The following is a 15,902-nucleotide window of genomic DNA, read 5'->3' on the forward strand; positions in this document are numbered from 1 at the left end:
CACCAACTCACTGGCCTCATGGGAACCTGGACGAAGTTATGCCTGGAGTCCTGTCCTTCTCCACCCTGAATGTCTGATCCTAACCACAGCCATCTCAGCCGAAGCTACCACCCTGACTGGGAAGAACACAGTGTTTCAGAAAGTGAATTGTCTGCAAAATGTCAAGAGGGCTGCTGGTGTTCATTCCTCCTATTTAATGCTATAAAAATGATTTTTTTTTAAATTGAGAAATCTTTTGTCTGTGACAGCCAGCTCCCCAAAAAAAGCCTTTAAATGCCTATTGCCTTAATACTTAAGGGAGAGATTACAAGTCATTTTCCCCCATTTGAATGTTTAAGAGAAAGTGCTCATGCCTCTAGACTCTCAGCTTTTAAGCAGTTCTTATTTTAAACTTTAGAAGATATCTCTGCAGAAGAAAAACTTCCCTTTTCAAAGTCCCTTTTTTAAAAAAAAAAATGCATCCACAAATACAGTCTAACTCCCACTCCCTGCTTCAAATGCTAAATCATCTGCAATTTGGGAGTTTGTTGCTCATGAAATTCTAGCGATAAGCATATCATAAACATTCCTACAGCAAAAGAATGCTTTTGAAGCGATGTCTGTGATGTTATAAAGATTGTATATCATTATCTCTGAATGTTGGCGAAGAGAAGGTTATGGGAATAACTATTTATGTATAAATAAGTCAACAGAGTAACTGGCAACTGCAATAGCAGACCTTACTAAGAAGCTAAACCATGGCATGAGGTGGGAAGCAAGAAACTACTCTCCTCAGTCTGCACGAGTAAGTGTGCCATCCTTACTCTCCACACGGGCAAAGAATGCTCCCAGCTCCCCAACAGGAGCACGAGTCCTTGGAACTAGTCTCGTGGGCAAGATAAAAGCTTAGACAATGACACAGTCAACTTTTATTGGTCATCTGCTCTATGCCAGGTGCTGGCTAGATTCTAGGGTTCTTAAGAGGCCTTCTTCTTCAAAGAGACCCAAGGGAGATGTATAAACAGGTAATTACAATTCCCCTTCCCTGCAACAAGACTATACTGGCTGGAGTTAAGGGAAAGGGAATGCACTTAACTGGCTCAAGCCATCTATCCAACCATCCATTGGTTAATTAATGTTGACTGAGTGCCTACGAGGTACCAGGCAAGTACAAAGCACTAGGCAAACAACAGTCAGGACCCATATGGTCCCTGCCTTCAAGGAGCTTACTGTCTCATGGGGGAAACCAGCATTAACAAATCAGAAATAATTATAACAGCAAAGTGCTCTGAAGAAGTGTGGCTGCTGCTGTAACAGCGTACGACGGGGTAGATCTAGCACAGAAAAGGGTCAGTGGTGTTTCCCAAAGAGTCAGTCTTTCATCTGAGCCCTAAGAATAAATTAGTGAAGCAGAACAGGGAGGACAGGAGGGAAAAAATAGAAAGAAAAGGTGTTGCCGGCACAATGAATAGACTGGGCAAAGGTCCTGTGACAGAAGGAACACGGCACGTTCTAGCTATGAAAGGAGGCTCGTAATAAGGATCAAATCAGTTCTCGGCCTTACATCACGCTTCAATCACTGTGGTTTTCAGGGTGTGCATTACAGATGTGCAGATTTTTCCAAAAGTGACCAAGTAGTTACTGAGGGCAAGCCAGGAAAATAAGGTACAGGTCTGCTAAATTCTCCCTGTTCCTAAGCTGGTACAAGGCATCTAACAGGGGCCACCTTGCCTTCCCTCCCTTTTTGTAGCAAGTTTTAGGACTCTTATCTATTTTTCTCTTCAACAGTGGTAACTTGGCCAAATTCAGTTTGGCCACTGGTTAAGAATTAGCTGATCAGTGTTGACATAGACTGACAGTGGGTGTGGGTTTTGGGAGGCAAACGTGTGTTCTAGTATTAAAACAATTGCTGGAGAAGCCTCGTAGTGGATGTTACTCTACAGAAGGTCACACAATTTCATGCACAGAACATGAGCTTTGGGGCCAAGCAGACCTGGGTTCAAATCTGGCCCTGCCTCTCACTGGCCATTTGGCCTGATTTTTCCATAGAACGGGGTTAGCAGTTCCTCCCTTGCTGGGAGATCAGCAAGAGCACAGGTCCCACACTGAGCACATTTCCTGGCTCCCAGCAGGCCCTGGATAAATGACAGCACTACTCTCATGCACCAGGGGTGGGGGACAGCTATGCCCTGCCCTCAAGGTGTAAATCAATGGGAATCCATGAAACAATTTCCCAGCTGGTACTGGGGCTGTAGGGCAGCTTTGCAAGGGCACAGGTGTCCCGATGACTCAGTTTCTTGGTATGTACCCTTCAGGTCTCTGCCACTGTGTTGAGAGTTCCCAGCTTGGAAGTCCCACTCTGCACCAGGGCTAACAGTCCCTCAGTCTCACCTCATCACCCCCAGGCTCACCCTCTCTGGATTCCATCCAGAGACTTACGGAGAGCTCTACCCAGGAGCTCTGGGCTGGCAGCCAGTGGACCTGGGTTCCAGTTTCATCTCCACCCCCAATGATCTGGGTGCCCTTGGACAATTAGCTGAGTTTCAGACAGTAGAGGAGATGGAACAGCGACCACATCCTGAAGGCCTAAACACTGGCCAGGCCTGCTGCTGCGACTCTCCAGACGGTGCCCCTAATGTTGACAACACTCCCGCGGAGTCACTGCTGGAATCCCCATGTCACAAGCGAGGCAATAGAGGCCTGCTGACTGTCCAGGACCACAAAACGGAGTGGTGGAGCCAGAATAGAAAGCCAGAAGCCTTTCCTATTTCTCACCACAGTGCCTTCCAGGATGGGTGACCAATGAGGACACAGCCCCAGGGACCCCCAGGCAGCAAGCCACTAGGCGAGGCCAGGATCTTCCCCGCCCTACACTGCTAGCTGGGCCTCAGTGTCCCTTCTGCCCCTGGAAGTGACTAACGCCACCTTTCATCCCACGCTGTTGTTAGAGATTAAGGGGGGAATGAAGATTTGAGTCGTGGGAGGGAAGACATTAATATGGACATGAACATTTTAAATGGGTATTGAGAGACTCAAACCAAAGAGGAAGGGTTCTCGTCAGCCACAAAGCAGTTAACATGAAAAGAACAGCTCACGTCCCACCAGGCCAGGAGCAGGGTGCAGCCTGGGAGGGGAGGCGGGACAGGCGATAAACTACAGGCTTCTGAAACAGTAAGCCAGGCTGAAAGAAGTAGGAAGAACTCCCTCCATGCCACCCACGATCAATTGGAAATCGGCACAGATTTAAAAAAGAAGGAAAAGCAGGAGAGGGAGGAAAGAGAAATTGAGGAGGAGGAGAAATTAAATTTGGAGATTTAATCTAAGCAATCTAAGAAACAGGGCAGAGTAATCAATGCAATGAGAAGTCTTAGACTCCAGTCACTTGGGGGCCACCCATTCTGTCAAACGAATTCTCCTACGTAGAGCTGACAGTGACACGGAAGAAGATCTAATTTTCAAGTGACACACATTCCATCAACAGCCAGAAGAGGCCTGGAAGCTTTTCCAATGCAGTGAAAACTCCCATTCTCTCTCCAAACATCTCTCCTCTTCTGTTGATGCCCTACTCTTCCCTCCATGGGGGTTGAGAAAAAAGAATAATTTACAAGCACTAGAGGAGGGGGGGTCCTGCTCAGACTATTATGAGATACAGATGGGCCACTTGATCAGGCCTTCATGCACCTGTTATCCCAGAACACAGAAGCTGGACCATTCGCATCAATATCACGGCAGCTCTAACACTGAGAGCACATCAGATGGACTCATCATAGGCTGACAATGGATGGTGGGCCACCAACCACTCTCCAACCTCCTTAGGCCTTCCATCCTCTTGCTCACAGCTCCAGCCAGCTTGTCTTTCAGGTCTTCACACACACCAAGCTCTTTCCCATCCAAGGGCCTTTGCACATGCTGGTCCTGAGTAGGATGCTCTTCTCCTGGCTCCCCGCTCATTCATATCTAGTTAGCTTTCAGATTATAGCTGCAGTGAGACTTGGTCGACCCTCCGGAAATGCAAGTGTGCAATAGCAGTTACCACAGTTGCAAGTAATTAATTATGTGATTAAAAAGTGGGCCTCCCCGGTCAGATGGTAAGCTCCCCTAGGGCATGGACAAGTGTTTGCTTTTTGCACCAGTGTGTCCCTTGGGCTAACACAGCAGTTCTCAGTCCTGTTTGCACATCAAAATCACCTGGGGAGCTTTTAAAAAAAACGGATGCCTGGGTTTTACCAAAACCCATTAAATCAAAATTCTTCAAGCTTGTCAGGTAGTTGTAATTCGTGGCCAAGGCTGAGAACTGCTGACTTAAGGGGGCTGTGGGTGCTGGGCTTATGTCCTGAAGCAATCTTGAAGTGGCCCAGGGAGTTACCGTAGGACCTTGCTCCCTTTGCTTGTGGATATAATGTATCATTGAAATGTTGTTTTCCATCCCAGAGATTAAATTTGAGGAAATTCCGGAAGAGGGAACAAAATCCTTATTGTCAGAGAGGAATACTGTTTCCTTCATTAAAGCACTCCCACTACAGCACCCCCTGCCACTCCTCTGTCCACCAGCCCTGGTTTATCACCTTTATCTTCAGAGCCACAGGATTAGCCTGATACAGCCCTGAAATACACTTAAATATTTGGGGTGAAGTCTTCTAATTTTAAAAATTAAATCAGGCCTAGCTCTCCTACACAGTAGAATGCAAAAGTTCACATTAAATTTCATTAAAACAGAAGAATTCAAAGCCAGTTCATGCTAGGACAGGCCCTCCAGAGCTCCAAGCCACAGGCAGAGGTGCCTTGCAGAAACTCGCCCACGGGGCACTGGGGTGGGGGACCACACTCAGGAGGGCAGTCATCTCTGCTGATCGAGCCTCCCTACCCGGTGAGTTCCCTTTACTAGAGAAGAGGAAGTAAGTGCTATTTGCTAAATGTCATGTCCCCACCCCCACTCATTCATATGTTAAAATCCAACCCCCAAAGGTGATGCTATTAGTAGGTGGGGGCTCTGGGAGGGGCTTAGGTCATGAGGGTGAAGGTCTCATCAGAGGGATTAGTGCCCTTATCAAAGAGATCCCATTAGGCTCCTCACCCCTTCTGCCATGTAAGGACACAGCAAGAAGTCACACGCAATGCAGCAGGGAGAAGGCCACCCTCCCAGAATACCATCACGCTGGCACCTTGATCTTGGACCTCCAGCCTCCGGAACTATGTGAAATAAATTTCTGTTGTTTGTAAACCACCTTCCTCTGTAGTGTTTCGTGACAGCAGCTGGAGTGGAACAAGACAGTAAGATGTGTGAAAAAAATATCCCACCTCTTAAACACACACAAAGTAACAACTTCAATTCTCTGACAGGTTTTACCAGCCCAACAAAAGCAGGGTTCAGCCGAGTCCCACAAGTCCCTCAGCTCCGTAAGAAGTGGATGGCCACTTAACCCACTGCAGGGAGAGCTCTCCTGAATACAGTTCTAGGGCCACAGGGACTGCCTGGGGAAAGTAAGAATGAAGCTTCACTTTGCACCCATTACGTTGGCAATAACAACAACAACAACAACAACAACAACAACAACAACAACAAGATCAAGTGTTGCTGGGGATGTGGAGAAACTGGAACACTGATGCACTGATGGCAGGAATGGAAAATGGTGCGGCTGCTTTAGAAAATAGCGTGACAGTTCCTCAAAACCTTCAACACAGAGTTACCAATGACCCAGTAATTCTACCCCTGGGTATATAGTGAAAAGAACTGAAAACAGGTACTCAAACAAAAACTTGTTCACGAATGTTCAAAGCAGATCTATTCACAACAGAGTGGAAATGACCCAAACGTCCATCAACTGACTAAGAGATAAACAAATCTCACATACAACAGAATACTATTTAGCCACAAAAAAGAATGAAGTACTGATGCATGCTACAACATGGAAGACCTTCGAAAATATTAAGTGAAAAGAGTCAGACACAAAAGGTCACATACTGAATGATTCCTTTTATCTGAAAAAGCCAGAACAGGTTAAGCCCATGGAGACAGAAAGCAGACCGGTAGTTGCCAGGGCCTGGGGTCGGGGTGAGGGGGGGATGGGCAGTGGCTGCTTAATGGGTGTGGGGTTTCTTTTTGGGGTGATGAGAATGCCTTGGAACTAGACAGAAGTGATGGCTGCATAACATTGAGAACGCACTAAGTGCCACTGACTGCTATACTTTCAAATGGCCAATGGTTCATTTTGTGCTTTGTGAATTTTACCTCAATTAAAGATATTAACTACTATATATAAAATAGATAAACAACAAGGTCCTATTGTATAGCACAGGGAACTATATTCAGTACTTTGTAATAGTCTATAAAGAAAAAGAATATGGGAAGAAATACACATATATGTTATGTATGACTGAATCACTATGCTGTACACCAGAAGTTAACACAAAAGATACTGGCAAGGGCAGACAATAATCAAAGGCTAAACATCCAATCTCCCATCCTCAAAACAAAACCAAAAATAACAACAACAACAAAAAACAAAGCGTCCAGGGCCCCACCGTGAGAGGCTTGGACTCAGTAGGTCTGGACTGAGCCCTGGGACCTGCTTTTCCAAAGAACATCCGGGTGACTCTGACATGGGGTGGGGGGTCTCAGGCTTGGCCTAAACGCCAGGGCTCATTTGTGTCAATGATGCCTTTGCTTCAGAAGAATCAGTAACACCTGCTATTATTTCCTGAGTGCCAAGTATGGGCCAGGCAAGCACTGGTGCTTTCAAATGTAGGATCTCAGAATCACACTGCAAGGTGAGAATGATTGTTGTTTTGTTTCACAGATGAGACGACAGAGGCTCAGAGAGATTAAGTAAGTTGCCCAGGGCACACAGCTGAATAACAGTGGATTTAGACCAGTATCTGTCTGACTTCACAGACCGTACTTTCCCCATCATCCTACCCTACACCACTGTGTCCTTGAACAAGCTCTCCCAGGCAGCAGAAATGTCATTTTTGTTTTTATATTAGAGACTTAGATCATCTTACTAAAACTGTGGTCCTAGGCATCCCCTGGCAATTTACTAGAATTGCAGACTCTCAGTCCTTATCCCAGGTTTGCTGAATCAGGCTCGCCTCTCCCCAGATGATTCAGGTGACGCTGAAGTGTGAGCAGCACTGCCAATATGGCAGCCACCAGCCTATTTAAGTGGCTATTTAAATTAAAATTAATTAAAATGAAGTAAATGGAAAAGCTCAGTTCTTCAGTTGTACAAGCCACATTTTAAGTGCTCCGTGGCCACCCCTGGGCAGCACAAAATAGAACATTTCCACCGGTGCTATGCTAGAGCTGGGTATCTTGAACTTGGCACTACTGACATTTGGGGCAAGATAGTTTTTTTATTGTGGATGGGCTTCCAGCACATGGTAGAGCATTAGTTTGCAACCTAGGGTGATTTGAGCTCAAGGGAAACTTGGCAACATTTTTTTGGTTGTCACAGCTTGGAGGGGGGGTTCTACTGGCATCAAATGCGTAGAGGCCAGGGAAGCTGCTGAACATCCTACAGTGTCCAGGACAGTACAGCCAAGAATCATCCAGTCCAAAATGTCAGTAGTGCTGAGGTGAGACACTCGGCCCTAGAGTGATCAAAAATACAGTCATTCTCAGTAAAACTGGAGGCAGGAGATTCATGACACCAAAGCGCTCGCCCTCCTCCTTTACCGAATTCAGAACCCGAGAAGAGTTATCTATTTTCACCAGGAATGCAGAGTAAGAAGTTCTGGTTTCCAGAATAATCGATGGACTGATGATTAAAATGAAGTCCCTACACTTCAAATCCCAAGGGCTGGGAAAGGAAGAAATTCATTTTTGATGTTTCGAATGTGTGATAAATTCCACAAGAAGCCACAACCTGCCTGTGGGTCAGGTGTAGACATACCATCCGTTCATTTGTTCATGCATCTATTTACTTAGAGGTGTTGACTGAGGACCTACTGTGTGTTAGGTACTCTTCCTACTGGCGGACACAGAGCAGTAAGGAAATGAGCCAGGTCCGTGCCCTTTTGGAGCTGGAGTTCTAGGGGAGGAGACCAAGAGGACCCAAGTAAGCAAACACACCAGCAGTGAAATGATGGGTAGGATCAGTGCTACGAGGGGGAGAAGGGAAGAAGAGCCACTGGAGGATGGGCATCTGAGGTCACCTGTCTGAAGTGTCCTGGGACACCTGAAAAGGTGACATCTGGCAGAAGTCTGGATGACTGAGATTGTACCAGGTGATTTGAGGAGAGATGAGAGTTCCAGGCAGAGGGAATAGCGGCTGAGTCCTCTGGTACGTGAGGTCAGTGGGGCAAGCAGGCGCCAGGTCTTGAGGAGAGGAACCCACTGGAGGGCTCTGAGCAGAGGAGAGATGCAGCTTGATCAACCTTCCACACAGAGAACAAACTATAAAAAGGTAAGAGTGGAAAAGGCCAGACCCGTTACAAGGCTGCTATAGTTGTCCAGGCAAGAGATGGTGACGGCTTATTATTTATTAATTAATTAACGAAACCATTAATATTAATACTGGCTCTCTACTTGGCTAATGCTATTAATAATCTATCTCAGATAGATCATGGGTAGACTCAGCATCATGTTCAAGCTATTTCCATGCAGAAATGTATCCCGAGTTTCAAATGATCAACTTGAAACTTTTCCCTCCACCTGGGTGTTAAGGTGGGGACTGTGTGTCCTAGGAGAGGACAGCAAGAAAGGCGGATGGGGGCTAAGGCACATAAGCAGGAGGAAAAAGGGTGTATTCCCCAATCTCCCTTTCTCCAAAGCCATCAGAGAAGAGGCATTTGAGAGGGGCCTTCCCATCATAATTCTTCCAAGGGTTGTTGGGCAGTGGATGGGTGAGAACCAGCTATTCCACTACAGGCAGAACAGAAGGGAAAGGACTGGTTCTCCCAGAAGGCTAGCACCACAGCTGTGAACGAAGGAGGGTGGGGAGTCTTCTCCAAAAGCAGGGGAGCCTCTCCTTCTGGGTTCCTGAGGTTCTAGGGCACCAAAGAGTCAGCAGATTTAGGGCAGAATAACTCAGCTATGCCTCTTACTAACTGCACAACACTGTGCCACCAATCTCCCTAGTCCTCTGTGAAAGGACACAACACTCCTGCCTCTCAGTGTGGTTATGAGGGTCCAAGCCAGCTGATGTCTGTGCTGAAAGTGATGACAACTTCCAGTCCATGTGCCAGGTCTGGGCACGAGCATCTTCTAAAGCAGGTGCAGAATCCACCTCCCCAGGGACATGGGTCTGCGCCACATGCATGCCCATATGGAGTTCAGCTTTACACATGAAAAGGTGCTTCCCTTTCATTAATTCCTTTACTCAACACACATTCCCTGCATCTTATAGCTGGGTGTGGCATTTGGAAGTAACAGAGAATAAGATGCAGCCTCTCCTCCCCAAGAACATGGGTCGTGGGGGCAGCTGGAGAGATGGAAACAGGTTTCTCCAATCCTCCTTTTCCCTCAGGGGCCTGGTGACCACTGTCCAGATAGTTTTCATGCCTTTAGACTAGAGCCACCAGGCTTCTGGGGCCTGCAAATCCCCTTTGTCTACCAGCAGCCTGAACTTTCAATCTTGGGGGCAGTGCCCTCTGCTCCTCACCAGACTGGCAAGCAGCAATGGTCGTTTCTGCTGGAGCAGAAAAGGATGGTGAGAAAAAGGCAGGGCTGGCGGGGCTGAGGGAACCTGGGAGCAGCGTCTGCCTTCAGCCAGGCCTTCCTTCCAGGCCCCACTCCCTCCCTTCAGGGACATGGCTCCCGATGGTCAGGGGCCAGGACACCCACTTGGACCCCCAGCTCGCTTCGGCCGCGGCCTCTCTCTGGCGTTTCCCGAGGAACGTCCTCAAGAGAAGGCCCCAGCTCTGAGTCATCTGAAGCAGAGAGGAGAGCTTGTAAAAATAACTCCCAAGTATGAGGCTCCTCCCGTATTCACATCATTCAAGATACAAAGAACAAAAAAGCAGGGCAGGAAGCAGAGGAGGAAAGTGTCGTTCACATCAGTTTTCTTCACATGACAAGCAGCCAGGAACTCACTTGCTGAGCCCCGTCGCACTCTCTCTCCTCGGAGCAGTTACATAAGCTGGAGAGAGGGGCCTCTGTGCAACCTGCGGTCACCCTCTCCTCTCCATCCCTCACCTCCAAATCAGAGCCCTCCTGGTCTCCTGCTAGCATTCAAAGAGGGGCTCACTGCCCTCTCCTGGATGTCTGCCCTGAAATAGGGAATTCCCTTGAAGCCCCAAGAGCCTCTGTGGAGGCCCAGGGACACCGTGACCACAGGGGGGAGAATGTAGGGGGAGGACTAGCAGGGTCAACCAGATCCCCAATGATGCATGTAGTGGGGCTTCCTTGGAAGACCTTGAACTTCCAAATGTTAGGCTCTCCAAGCTGTGTGGCCTTGAGAACACGCCTGGTCATGTCCAGAGCTTCCTGGACTCTAAGAGGGAAGGTGTTGCTGCCTCATTTCCACCCAGCTTCCCTGAAGACTAGTCTTTAGAGGCTACTGAGGTAAGGATGGGTATTTGGAAACAAAGAAGAGAGCCCAGTAAAAGGAAAAGCAAAGGAACAAGACAGGAATAGGGAGACAGAAGAAATTAAAAGATCCTGGGTGGTGGGGGATAGGCAGAGGTGTGGCCACAGGGCTTGCTTCTATTTAGCACTTTTTAAACACGGCCCCTTAACAGGGCGCCATCGTGGTGGTGGTCCAATCTCTCGTGGCTTATCATTAAGAACAAACTAATAACTGCTTTTAGACAAGCACATGTACATATTAGGAAATAAAACCTCACCAGGGCGTGGTAAATCGAATTCACAGCTAAAGGCAGTACTCTGCCCAATACCAGTAAAAGAAGAACTATTAGCAAATTCACCGCTTTGTGCTTTGTAAATACCCTTAGTCACAAGAAAATATGCTTTAGTGTATGGTTCTACGCTGTCTGTGGACTCTTCGTCAACCCACGCCTCTGGTTTCGCAAGAATCTAAGCTCACCCGATGCTTCAGATGTCCACAGTGATGTCAGGGCAGAGACCCTAACAAGCCTTGAGAAATAAAGCTCATGCACCCAAAAACTGTGGGGTGCCTGTTCGTGCTAGGCATTGTTCTAGGTGATTGGCAAACAGCCGTGAACAAGGAAGACAAAACCCCTGCCCTTGTGGCACTTTCATTTTAAGAGGGGGAAAAAGAAAATGCGATAAATAATTAAAATACATAGTCTGTTAGGTAGTTATAGATGCTACGGGGGAAAATAAAGCATGAAATGGGAAGGAGTCAAAGAAGGCCTCACTGAGAAGGTGACAGCTGAAAAAAGCCCTGAAGGAGGTGAGCAAACTGGGTCCATTTGGGGAAAGAGTGTGCCAGGTGGAGAGGCCACTGAGGGAAAAGGCCTCGGAGGAGGGCATAAGGCTGGTGTGACTGAAGGAGAACCAGGAGGAGGCCGGCATGGCTGGAACAGGGAGGAGGGGGAGGAAAGCAGTAGGGAACGAGGTCAGATAGAGTCTAAAGAGGACTTAACCAGAAATAAAACAGAAATATAAATACAGTGGAGCAATTGGGTTGCTCACATAGGGCCTCAGGAAAGGCCTTGGGGAGGTGTCAGTTGAGCTGAGGCCCCGGGGACCAACAAATGAAGACTGGAGAAGAGGATGTTCAAAGCAACAGGGACAGCAGTGGAAGCAATGGCCCCAAGGCAGGGATGGGTGTGCACAAGCAGGCGCAGGGGGTGGACAGAGGTAGAAGGAGTGATGGCAGGGAAGTTCCCATCATGTGGGGTAGTGGTACTCAACCTGCTGTGATTTTTGCCCTCCAGAGGATATCTGACAATGTCCAGAGACATACTTGGTTGTCACAACTGGGGAGGTGCTACCAGCATCTGGTGGGTAAAGGCCAGGGATGCTGCTAAACATTTAAAAAAAAATTTTAATTGAAGTATAGTTGCTGTACAATATTATATGTTACAAGTATACAATATAGTGATTGATAATTTTTAAAGATTATACTCCATTTATAGTTATTGGATAAAGAAGATGTGGTATATATATGTATATATATGTGTATATATATATATAATGGAATATTACTCAGCCATAAAAAGGAATGAAATTTTGCCACGTGCAGCAGCACGGATGGGCTTGGAGGGCACTATGCTAAGTAAAGTAAGACAGGGAAAGAAATACTGCATGATGTCACTTGTATGTGGAATCTAAAAAGTACAACAAACTAGTGAAGTTTACAAAAAGGAAGCAGACTCACAGATATAGAGAACAAACTACTGGCTACGAGTCGGGAAAGGGAAAGGGGGGAGGGGAAAGATAGTGGTAAAGGAGTAAGAGGTAGTAAGTATCAGATATAAAATAAGCTACGAGGATATATTATACAACATGGGGAAAACGGCTGCTAAACATTTTTGAATGTACAGGACGGCCTCTCTCAACACAGAATCATCAGGCTCAAATGTGGGTAGTGCTGAGGTCGAGATGCCCTGGTACAGGGACTCGCAAGTCACAGTACGAAGTCCGCGTGCATACAGACACACACACAGAGGATGAACGGGGGCCTGGGCCTGCCAGAGTGCGGTCCTTCTACATGGGCACACCCATCACATCCGCGTCCAGGGTACGTGTGTTGAGATGAAAGAGAGGGTGCTCGGATCACCAATCAGAATACAGGAGCCATGGTGGAGGCAAAGAGCTGCGATAGGGTCACCCCAACCTAATCTGGAGCTAAGACAGAGGTCCTGGAACAAAGACAGGCAGGCCACGAAGGCAGATGCCAAGGAGAGCAGTTTTCAAGCAGCTGATGTCCCTGAAGAGTCAAGACAGGGCCCTGGGTGAGGGGAGACAGGCCACGCTGTCCTAGGGAAGGGGCTCAGGGCTGGAAACACTACGGATCTGATGAGTGTGGAGGGCTCAGGCTGAGGCCAGAAGAAACAGCCACAGGCTGGAGAGAAGAGACTCAGGTGGGTGTGACATGGAGGGAGGGCCCCCAAACCCAACCACCCAATACCTGGAAGAGGCAAACGAAGAACCAAGAGGGGCCTGAACAATTAGGAGCATTCCAGTATGATCTTGAGCTTGGTTACTACTACAGAATGGGTTGTTTCTCTCCACTGGGTGTCAAGGCAGGGGCAGGGGGTACCTGGAAGTCAGGCCACCAGGTTGGTGATCGACTCTGCACTTTAGGGCACAAGCAATTTCATTTCTCCCCAAAGTCAAGTAAACTCACAGACCCAGGACAGTGGCCGAGATGACCAATGACTATGACATGCAGTTCACCCTAGGCACGCCCCTGTTCCTCACCCTATTGATAATCTCACTGACTCATCCGGAGAGGCTGGTCCCGCCTCAGTGGAAAGAGAATCTGGATGAGGTTCTCATCACTCAGAAATGAGAAGAATCTCAGTGGAGAAACAGGCGGGAACCCTTCCGTGGTCGCTGTGTGAAGAAGCCTTTCTAATTTGAGGGAGGGCGAGCAGGATGGACTGCCTCAGTGACTTGTTCCAACAGAATTTCTGGTGGCTTATCAGGTCCACATCTGTGTGTGCACAAGCAGGCAGACACTTACTAACACTCATGCTTAGCCCTAATTCCCTTCCCCTATAGCTTTAAAATAACATTTACTCTTCTCCACCTGTAAGGAAGCATGCTCACTATAAAAGTTTAAACCTATACAAAAGAAAAACCACTCATAGTCTATCACTGTGAGACTATTCTCCCCCTGCTTTTTTTGCTAAACGTTTAAGATACTGTGGTTTGAGATCATATTGTATATATAATTTTGTATTCTGTTTCTAACATAAGCATACGGCCATGTTATTAAAATATTAGCCTTACTCATTGAAATAATCCACTGAAAATATGGTATATTTTCTGTTATGAGAAGCAGAGGCCCATATCCTCTGACGACTTATTTCACCTAAGGAAAGTACTTTTAATTAAGTGGCCCCTGAGCACTGAATACAGGAATTGTCACCATTGTCCGAGCACTTATTTCGTGTGTCAGATACTCTGTCATGTCAGGTGGCAGCAGAGATGAGATGTGGGGATGGCTTAGTATCACACTGTCACATGCAAGGTGCATTCCTCTTCTCCAGACTTGAGACCTCTACACTTCACTTGGTTGAGGGTCTGACCCCATCCCACTCTTCCCCCAGAAAAACCAGGGACTCACCCCTCTCGTTTAGTCGAGGGGAAGCTGCAGGTCCCATGTAGGCACAGGGAATGGAGAGAATGCGGGAAAAGCTCTGAAAGGTCAGCAGGTGGAGAGACAGGCAGGGGTGGTCAGTCACAGCCTGCAGGCCAGCCAAACACCTGCTCATGTAAATAAAACTTTATTGAAACACAGCCACACCCATTCACTTAAATAGTGTCTATGGCTGCTTTCGGCCATAATAAGCAGAGTGAGTAGCTGTGACAGAGACCACATGGCCTGCAATCCTAAAATATCTACTCCTCGGCTCTTTAAGAAAAAGTTTGCTGACCCATGTGTTTGGTGGGCAGTCATGCTGCAAAATCTCCCCTCCCCCTTATTTGGCCCAGAGTTGCCACTGAGGGGCAGCTGCCCAGCCAGGAACCACACCTTCCAGCTCCTCCTGCAGCAAGGGAGACCTCGAGACTAGTTCCCATCAGTGCAATGTGGGCTAAGAGGTCTCTGTCATTTTGGAGCCAAGATGGCTAAGAAGTGGGTGAGCCTTCACCACCTTCTTTTTAACCTTCCACCCAAATACAGGGTACTCCTATGCCCTGGAGCAATGTTTCTCAACCTTTTTTCATCATTGTTGTCCCTATAAAGAGCCTTTTCAGACAGTTTTTTTTTTCTGGTTGCCTTCTTCCATGAAATTTTAATACCACAGATACACTGTGTATCTGTTCTTGTACCATACGTACATCTGTGATTTATGCACAAAAATATAAGATTTTTTTGGCCCCAAGAACTAATTCTGTCCCCTGGGGTGCTGTTGCCCCCACTGATGGTATCCTCTAAGGTATAACAGAGTCACAAGATCGAAGGTGCCTGGGTCCCTGGGATTACCTTTGTGGACAGAATGCCTATCATGCCAGAAAACCTGCATTTGGCTGTTTTAAGGGCAAGAAATAACTTCTATTGTGTTAAACCCCTGAAAATCAGGAGATGATTATGGCAGCTAACATCACCATAACAATGTTAATACAAGATCTAAATTTGATAGTTAAAAAAAAAGGATGAAATGGATAAACATGTAGCATTAGAAACAAGAAACTTCTCCTAAATCCTAAAAGAGGTAAATACAGGATTAGAAACACCGACTTTAAATGGTGGAGAGTTTAGCCTGTTATTTCCCGAACTGATATAGGCTAAAATTTTACAGAGATTCAAAGAAGGGTTGAGATCAATTCACAAGAGCCACCTATTAAAGATGGACAAAAATTAACTGCATTCACTTACATTCTCTCCATCTGGACACAACATCACCAAGATGAGAGTGTAATATTTTTTAAAGATAGAATTTTCAAACAACAAAGGGAAAAGGTAATGGATACTAGAAAAGAGCCTGGGACAACTTTGTGGAGAAGAGACAGAGTAAGAAAGATTAGACACTGATAGTGCAGCCACAGGGACCCTGAGCCTGGAGTGGGCTTGGGTATTATAAGAGTCCATCAGCCTCGCAGAATGGCCAAGTGGCTCGTGACTCAGAGATGCCAATGCAATAGAGGACAGGGATCAGATGGGAGGCTGAAAAGGCAGGGGCAGGGGGTGGAATTATATAAAATCTGAGGTCAGAAGAGTTGAGCCTTCCATAGGTATTCATGGGGCAGCCAGGTATCTACTCTCCCAAGCGAAAAAAAAAAAAGGAATTTCCTCCTTTGAAGAAACTAAATGGACCACCCTACCCCTCAAAAAAAAAAAAAAAAAAAAAAAAAGATGAGATCCAGGAAGCAGCAAAACGAACCT

General features: G+C 46.9%; 1 protein-coding gene across 18 annotated transcripts in view; it reads right to left on the reverse strand.

Annotated features, from left to right (window-relative positions):
• TRERF1 (transcriptional regulating factor 1) overlaps nucleotides 1–15,902 on the reverse strand; it is a 194,906-nt gene that overhangs the window by 62,504 nt on the left and 116,500 nt on the right. The window lies entirely within an intron of this gene.

This window comes from Camelus bactrianus, chromosome 20 (assembly GCF_048773025.1).
Source record: "Camelus bactrianus isolate YW-2024 breed Bactrian camel chromosome 20, ASM4877302v1, whole genome shotgun sequence".
Classification (NCBI taxonomy): domain Eukaryota; kingdom Metazoa; phylum Chordata; class Mammalia; order Artiodactyla; family Camelidae; genus Camelus; species Camelus bactrianus.